Raw genomic sequence first — 8,849 nt, forward strand, 5'->3', positions numbered from 1 at the left:
CCCAACAGCTGGGTTAGTCCATATTTGACCCAAAGTTGGGTTGAAACAACCCAGCATTTTTTAGAGTGATACTACTTTTGAAAAGAGTAACTAGTAACGAGTAATAACTTAAATTTTTGGTGTAACGAGCCCAACACTGGGTGTAGTAAAGTACGTTGGTGAAATAAATTATTGTTGTCATAAAAAATTGTTCCCATAAAATTGTCTCACTTTCACTAACTACACTCTAAAAAATGCTGGGTTAAATACAACCCAGTGCAGAGTGTAGGATGAAAAATTGTCTTAAATGTTGTTTTTGGTGTGGTTATTGTTCCAGTATTTTTACTTTGTTACATTTTGTTCTCCCTCATAAAAAAAGAGTGATTCACGAACGCTTTTTGAAACACTCGAATCATTAGAAATATCAGCTCAAAAGAGTGATTCATTTGTGAATCATGACTTTGATCTTCTAACCGTTAGTCAAACTTGCTTTTGAAAGACGATTTTCTCTCCTCCGTCTAATCTATAGTTACTCTGAACTTTCATAGTGCGGCTCTATATTTGAATATCTTTGAATAAAAGGAAAACTGCTCTATAATTACACCCATGACAGAAAGAGGGCAGGATGGAGAGAGAGTTGAACACTCTGGTTTTAATCTCTTTATAACACCCACCAACTCTCTCACAGACCACCCACCTCTGCTCCATGATTCACTATGAACATGCCAGCCAGCCAGAGACTCAACCGCACATAAACTTACACACACACTTAGACTCTCTTTGTTTACACAAATCATAACTGTGCATGATTAAAATTTACAAACTGATTTTAGTATCCTAAAGGTGTCTTAGGAGAAAAGAGAATCACACTGTTAGATGAAAGAACATAAGGGCCATCTTTAGAAATATCTTTATAAGGATTTATTAGTACATACAAAGCTGGTATTAACATATCAAACAGTCAAAACACAACAAAAGTATCTGAACTTTACAACAAACCCTGCAAATTAGTGGTGCAAACTGTTCACCTGGAAAACAAATGTTGCTTAAAATATCCATACATACAGCGTAGTCGCAGAAGAACAGAAACAGATGTTCTCTCTGCAGACATCATATGATATAAGCAGACTTTAACATGACATGAACTTTTAGTATGTGTTGAATAACTCATCTGAGATAAACAATCAGTGAAACTCCTGCTACATTTTTTTATTTTCTTTTTTTTCCTGCATTTATTTTTTACTAACGATGTTGCGTGAGATTAGTTCTTTCATGATCTCATTGGTTCCTCCGAAGATGGGTTTAACTCTGGAGTCTGCAAAAGCCCTGAAAGACAGCACATAAGACAACCATTAAAATGTTTCTAATGCATTTTATTTATGAGTCAAGACTGAAAGTCTGGCTGGGTGAATCTCAAGAATGTTACGGTCATATTTCACCTCAAAATTATATTAAATGAAGCCTATTTTTAGGATCATTAAGATTTTTTTACATAGTGACATTTTTATGGCAAGCACATTTCCCCTCAAATTCTCATTATGAAAAATATTCATTCTCATTACTGTAACACATAAGAGATACTTCAAATATCTATGAATATTTCACAATTTAAATAATATATACTTTTTTACATTCTAGTAATGAGGACAATAAATCTATTCAACTTTCATATAAAAAATAAGAATTTGGGGAGAAAATATGCTTCATTGTCATGAACGTTATATACACTTAATGGTCCAAAAAAACAGGTTTCATTTTTTTGTGGAACACATATTTTATATTTTATATATATATATTATATTTTTATCTCATTTTGGGATGAGCTAACCTCTAAAGCTGTATTTATATTGCATTAAAACACCAGCAGATTTGTAAAGACTTCCAGGAGGTTCTGAAAGAGGCATTTTACACCTGCACAGGGTACATCTGCTGCCAACAAAATATACAAATATATACCAACTAACAGACTGCAGTTATCAAGAGTGACTAATCAAATAACAATTCAAATGAACCCAGTTTTAGCTCCATTTAAAGAGTGTGAGAGATATTGTGGTGTTGCTGTGCAGAGCTGAGAGAAACTCGCCCTCTGCTGGACACCAGAATAACAGTCAAGGAAATTTTCACTCCCAACTCGTCACATATTGGCCCTGTCCCAAATGGCACACTTCATGTGCACTTTCGTTCTTGAGGACTTACAATGGCCGCTGCGTGCGCGTGTCCTTTAAATTCACAAGACCGTAGGGTGTCCCATTCGTCATTTTAGCTTTCAGAAGGGTGCTCGCGAGCGCCCCCTTTCCGGCTGCTATGCGCCCTCGATGCGCACTTCTGCTGAGCCCGCAACCCTGTGAGCTACACAGCTGAATTCTACCCGACAGTCAAAGCGGCATTACGTCATGAAAGTGTGGACTCAAGAGGAAGACCATGAGGGTTTAGGGTGCCATTTGGGACAGGGCCATTGACGCTTGGTCAGGACACCTTAGCGTTGCTTTTTAACGCTCAGGGTACCCCTTTAGTGCCACTTTTCGACGTGCAGCGTACTCCATTGCTCTCAGTTGTTTGCGTCAGATCAAGACGCATTTAATTTTTTGCATGCATTTGTAAAAACATAAATAATTTTACATACATTTATACTTTCATAGATATTTTGGAGCACCTAACCCCACCCCTACCCTAAACCTACCCTCTCCTCAATAATATAAAACACATAACAGGCAAATAAAAGTACAGTCACTGGTATTTATTGCAAAAACTGACCAAAAAAATAAAAAAACCCTTAATAAAGTATTAGCCTACAAACAAGTTGGGTTGCATTCCAAGTCTTCTGAAGCCATACTATATCTTTATGCGAAGAACAGAGTAAATCATAAGGTTTTAATTACTGAAAATTATCCCGCTCTATGAAAGGGATAGCTTACCCAAAAATGAAAATTACCCCATGATTTACTCACCCTCAAGCCATCCTAGGTGTATATGACTTTCTTCTTTCAGATGAATACAATTATTAGTTATATAAAAAAAATGTCCTGGCTCTTCCAAGATTTATAATGGCAGTAAATAGGGGTTGAGATTTTGAAGCCCAAAAAAGTGCATCCATCCATCTTAGACCTGTATCCATATTTAAAACTTGATATACCGTAATCATATCTCATTCAAAATGACACTCTCGAACATTAGCATGACACAATCGGTGACAAGACAAACAAGAGCCAATGGCATTTCACAACCAAAGCTGATGTAATTGTTTAATTTGTGCACAGACTGCACACAAGATCTGAGCTTTACGGCAGATGGAGACGGTGATCGCGTCTGTTCCTCTCACAAATCAATCAATTGTTTTGCCTTGGAAGACTTAAATAATAAATTGTCCCTGTTGTTGTATCTGCCTGTTATATCCTGTGTTTTATATTGACAAATGGTTAGGTGTAGGGGTTGAGTTACGTGCTCAAAAAATGTGTAAATAGTGTAATGTAATGTAAGTAAAATTTTTGTGACTGTTTAAATTTAAAATAAATAAATAAATAAATCGCACCCCAACATATATGCAATAATGGCAAAATTATTACCCAATATATAATATATTCATGACGATAAAATTCCCAAAGCCTTCTGTGTCTGCATATTGACGCCAAAGGTTTTTTATTTAAAGTAATGGAGGACCCTGCACATCGAAAAATTATGCTAAAGGGGTACCCTGTATGTCAAAAAGTTATGAAAAGTGACAAAAAGTATGAAACTACAACTATTATTATTATTATGTGTATTATTATATAAATTATTAAAAACATCAATACATATTGCAGTACTACTATACTGTTACATTAAAAATACTATTTAATAATAATAATAATTTTATTTTACAGAACAACAGTACAATTACAATACTAATGGCTGTCTCAATTTCTTTGCTTTCAAATGTTGAACAGCTTTCAGCTTTTATTTTGGTGGAAAACTGCTAGGAGAACTTGGAGCTTCTCTTTTGTTGACAACAGATTTACAGCATAAACGATTACAAACTTGGGAAGACGGTTGGAGCATTTTAAAATTCACATTAGCTGCTCCGAGCCACTAAAAACCCTGAATCACAAGTTGCTCACGTGTAAAAGAACACAGTACCGCACTTCAATCTGAAACACACCAACTATCAGCCAGTTGGTGAGTATCAGTGTTTCATACAGCACACTCGCCAGTGCCAATATTTACTAGCATTTGCTGCTTGGCGTACGTTTTTGGGTGTTCACTGTTAGATGGCACTGCAAGCTTGTGCAGTGCTGTTGGAAGTTATGGTATACATGCATGAAATACATACAATTTAAATGCATTTGAAACGGCAGCATTTTTTCTTGCATTTACACAATTTACATTGTTCAAACTTCAACAATCACATTCCCGCAGCATGGGCATTCTAAATTTCTCCTTTTGTGTTTCATGGAAGAAATTAATTTGGGTTAGAAATGACATGAGGATACATGATGACAGTATTTTCATTCGTGGGTAAACTATCACTTTAACCACTTTATGCAATCACTGTCACAGAACAAACACTGCATTCTGGTTACAAGTGCAAGGTTGACCCATCAGTGCTGATGGTACACTTCTCAGTAACTGTTACTCACTTGGCTATCGGACACTCCCACATGTAGCCCGATCCACCGTGAAGCTGCAGGCACTGAGTAGCAACTCTATTCTGCAAATCTGTGGCCCTAGGGAGGGAAAAAGTCTGTCACACACAAATCTGGTATAACATTAAGTGTGCATAAAGATGCAAGAAAAGTGGTGCTTTCTATAGACTTCATCAGGCATGCAAAGCTTAACACGAAACTAATCCAAATGATAGCGCTTTTTAAAATCTGTTATTTGCCATTATGTCACAATCAGTCAGCATGAAATGGAAGCTGCGACTGACATTACTTTTGAACTATAACGCATTTCTACGTGTGTTTTGAGTTTGAGCTCCGTCAAGTGAATTCTTTGTCGTCTAATTTTTTATCTTAAAATCAATTTTATACACCATCATTTTCGTTTCTATAACGTGTGAATATATCCCCTATCGTATTCTACAACAAAAACAATCAGAGCGCCTTGTTATCATTAGTTCTATTTTTGACTTCCCGAGTCCGCTATTAGCATATAGCCCGCTAGCAACGCCAGCGTGGTTGCCGCTAATCTCGCTTACATTACTAATAAAGGTGACTTGACTTGACTTGACTTAAGTGAAACGACTTACTGAACAAGAATACATGTGGTGGGGAGATGAGATCTGGATGATTCAATCAGTTAGTTTCAAATTTCAAAACACATCAGCTTTTGACCGTACTATACAGTGTTCAGTAGTGATGAGAGTTTTTGAAACTCCCAATCAATTAAACCACTTGCTTAGCAAAATGATTCATTATTTCATTAGTGTAAAAGTAGTGTATGAATAGTGTTGTTTTTGGCGGCCTGTTTTAATTTTAGTTTTAGTCTAGTCTTTGTGTGAAGCTGTCATTTTATGGTCAATGAAAATTAAGAGACATTTTAGCATAGTTTTTATTTTGTAAACCACATTTAGTCTCGTTTTTATTCGTCAACAATATTGCATTATACATTTAATTATAGTCATCGTCACATGACCAGCATTTACGTTGCGTCTCGTCTCATTTTCGTCACGTTCGTCTCGTTTTCGTCGAATCCTGGATGTTGTCATCTGCGATCGTGACGGCCGTAATCAGGCTTCTCTCGCTTGCATTGTGATCTGTAAACTCTCGCTTCCAAATTAATCTTGTTACCCACCATATTTATTTTAAAATCTTTTATATATCCCTCCATGGCATATTTAATTCCCACTTGAATGGTGGTAATTCTGTGTCCAAAATTTATCAAAAACATCTTGGGACAAGGTTTTCACACTGACAGCTGTCATAGTAAAACAGTTAGCAACTCCGTTTGTTTGTCCGAGTAAGCAACAGCAACTAAGGGGGTATTACCGATAGGTCAATTGTAAATGTAACTGTACCTTTAGCCAATGCTTGGCAAACTACTCCAATTCGAAACAATTAACTTTCAAGCATGTGCAGTTAATAAAATTCATTCAAACTCACCAGAGATCACTCTTTCATGGGTTCACCAGATCAACGTCTCTAATGACAAACCATCAGAATTTTTTTTAACATTTTGAAACCAAGGATCATAACAGTATAACATGATAGAGCTTTGTTTGCAAAATCACATTACAGCTAGAATACACTACATGACATTTTCCCAGATTTTGCCCCAATTTGCTGTCTGGACAAGCGCCGCTTGTTGCCGAAAAGCTGTGATTTTTTTTAGCTTTAGACTATGATTCCATCCAATAAGAGGATATCAAACGTCTAATATTTGAGCCCATTTTAGAGCACATTTTGTTTCATTTGTCATACACATGAACAAGGCACATGTTTCTGCGTGACTTCGTTGTGTTCTGAACGACTTGAAAGTCTGGTATCGTGTGATCCTCAGTCAGGATGCCCAGTTTTTCTCTGTAACTATTTACAAAGTCTGAAAGTGTATGATGCCTAGTGTTTTAAATTCTGTTCAGATTTTAAAAGTCTTGCAGTGGATTCCAGACTTTACTTGGGTAGTTTGATACATGCTCCAATCCACTGATTCGAAACTAGTTTTCGAAGCTTAATGAAGCAGTGTTTCGAAATCACCCTTCACTAGTGTTCGTCAGGTTTACTCATCAAGAGTCTCACCAGTATTTGGCCATGGACGCTGTGCTTGAGTCCAGATTCTTCTCACTGTGAAGCTGAAGGCAGCTGTCAATAAAAGCTCGACCTACACATATGTCTGTTTTCAACTCAGCCAGTTTGTGCTGCACCACCTGAAAGACAGATAGACGATCAGTTATAGTTCTGATGATAATGAGACTTTATTAGAGCAAACCTGATTTAGTCCTCACTGATTCTACTCATCCATATGTATAAATGAACAGTGTAATGGAGCTTATTCAATTTCTCTGAGCATCTGTCTCAAACTGCAGGCAGGATGGAGGGATATAATTACAAAGTGAGTGTGTGGCCATGACCTTATGTGAGGTTAAAAGCACACTAAACAAATGAGGAAACTAATTGTGAGGATCTGGCAGAGAAACTTAATACAACTGAAAGGATTTTTTTAAAGGGGTCATACTATGAAGAATCAAATTTTCTTTTCTCTTTTCATAAAAAAGGAAATAATGCTGTGAAAATTCTATGAAACTAATCATATTATACAAATTGTTGCTTTATTGAAACCAAGTTCTGAAATTGCTGGGTTTCTGTCATCAAAAACTATAACCATTCACATTTACATGTCAACAAACCTGTTCAGACAACAACAACTATGTCACAACAAGGTAACAAAGTGAAAGTAGGACAGATACTAATCTCCAGAAGAACTAAAAATATTCTCATTATTTGGTGAACTTTGACACATTTTTTACTCGTAGTAAAATGTGTCAAACTTCACCAAACCTTTTGCACTGGCTGGTTGTGTGTAGAACCTGCAACTCTGCAGATCCCTCTGAAGTTTATGTGTAGTTTGTTTCCTGCTCATTTCAGCCAAATCTTAATAGCTTTTGCAGCATATTTCAGTGCATATTGTTTTGTGAACCAGTCAATTAGGCTATTATAAAAGAACGGAACAGGTCAAAACTACATTTGTCTCGAGAGAACAGTGTTGTATCTCACATGTAAAATGGGCTTTTACATAGAAGTCTTAAAAGCACTGCAGCAAAAAGAAAAGGAAAAGTGTAAAACTGTAATAAAAACTACATAATGACAGTTCATGGTACAAGTAGTAAGTTTACATTTTAAAATAAAAAAAAAAGCGGCCTTTTTGGAAGCCCTTAGTGCCACTGTCAACCAGGAACAGACTGATTCCATGAGCTGCTGTCTTTGCTTCACGGTTAGTCACAGCAACTACAATCACCATATCACTCATCCAGCCATTACTGATGAACATCTGGAAGAAAGTGACAGAAGTACTGTAGATGACTGTGGTTTAACAAAACCTGATGGAAAATTCAAAACAATTGAAAAAAATACTAACCAACTAATTCACAGAAGATTCCCTCAAAGCTATTTATTTATTTATTTTTAAATTATGACTGTTTTGATGTAAACACTGAACATAAACATTACAAGTGGACCTCAAGGAGTATTATAAAATAAAAATTGCAGTTTATGACCCCTTTATATTTCATTCTGTTTCTCACAGGAAAATGCATGACTTGGAAGACCTGGAAAACAGTGCAAGAATCGTGTGGACTAATTTATGATATTTATGGTGTTTTCCCCAAAAAGAAAAGCACAAATATTCTACTGAATATTAACTACAGTACTGAAGTTTTATTAATGTAAAAAATTTGCTGGCTCCTTTAAGGAGAAAATAATCGATATTAGATCAATTATCTGCAAGGAAAAGCTTGCTACATTTTTTTCCATTATGTTGTGTACAGAGTGATGTCTGTCAAGTTGGAACATTTTAACTTGGTAGATGCCTCCCTTTTTAAAACTGTTTAATTTTGTTTTCTGAAGACATCCTTGCTATAGTGCATCACTCCCTACAGCTTGCTGTATTCTGCCACTGATTTTAAAACTGATTTAATAAAACCTCTATCAATGGGAACTTTTTAACACACAGTAATTACAGACCAATTTCAAATCTCCCATTTTTTTTTTTTTTTTAACATTTTTTTAGGAAACTTTTAATCACCCAAGTACCTTCTTAAATGCAAACACTAAATTAGAGATATTTCAGAGGTCTTAGGACACACCACAGCACAGAGACAGCCCTTCTAAAAGTAGTGAATGATATCACAACAATTCATGATAGAAACAACCTTCACTTCTGGTTCTACTTGATGTAAGTGC

General features: G+C 36.0%; 1 long non-coding RNA gene across 1 annotated transcript; it reads right to left on the reverse strand.

Moving 5' to 3' along the window:
- Window positions 1-890: 890 nt before the first annotated feature.
- LOC107704257 (uncharacterized) lies at window positions 891-6,772 on the reverse strand. The gene is made up of 3 exons (XR_001635936.1): window positions 6,690-6,772; window positions 4,593-4,679; window positions 891-1,305 (listed from the first exon to the last, which is right to left on the reverse strand). It is a non-coding gene; the product is annotated as an uncharacterized LOC107704257 (long non-coding RNA).
- Between the last annotated feature and the right edge of the window lie 2,077 nt (window positions 6,773-8,849).

Source organism: Sinocyclocheilus anshuiensis, unplaced genomic scaffold, assembly GCF_001515605.1.
Source record: "Sinocyclocheilus anshuiensis isolate Anshui unplaced genomic scaffold, SAMN03320099.WGS_v1.1 scaffold863, whole genome shotgun sequence".
In the NCBI taxonomy this organism is placed as follows: Eukaryota; Metazoa; Chordata; class Actinopteri; order Cypriniformes; family Cyprinidae; genus Sinocyclocheilus; species Sinocyclocheilus anshuiensis.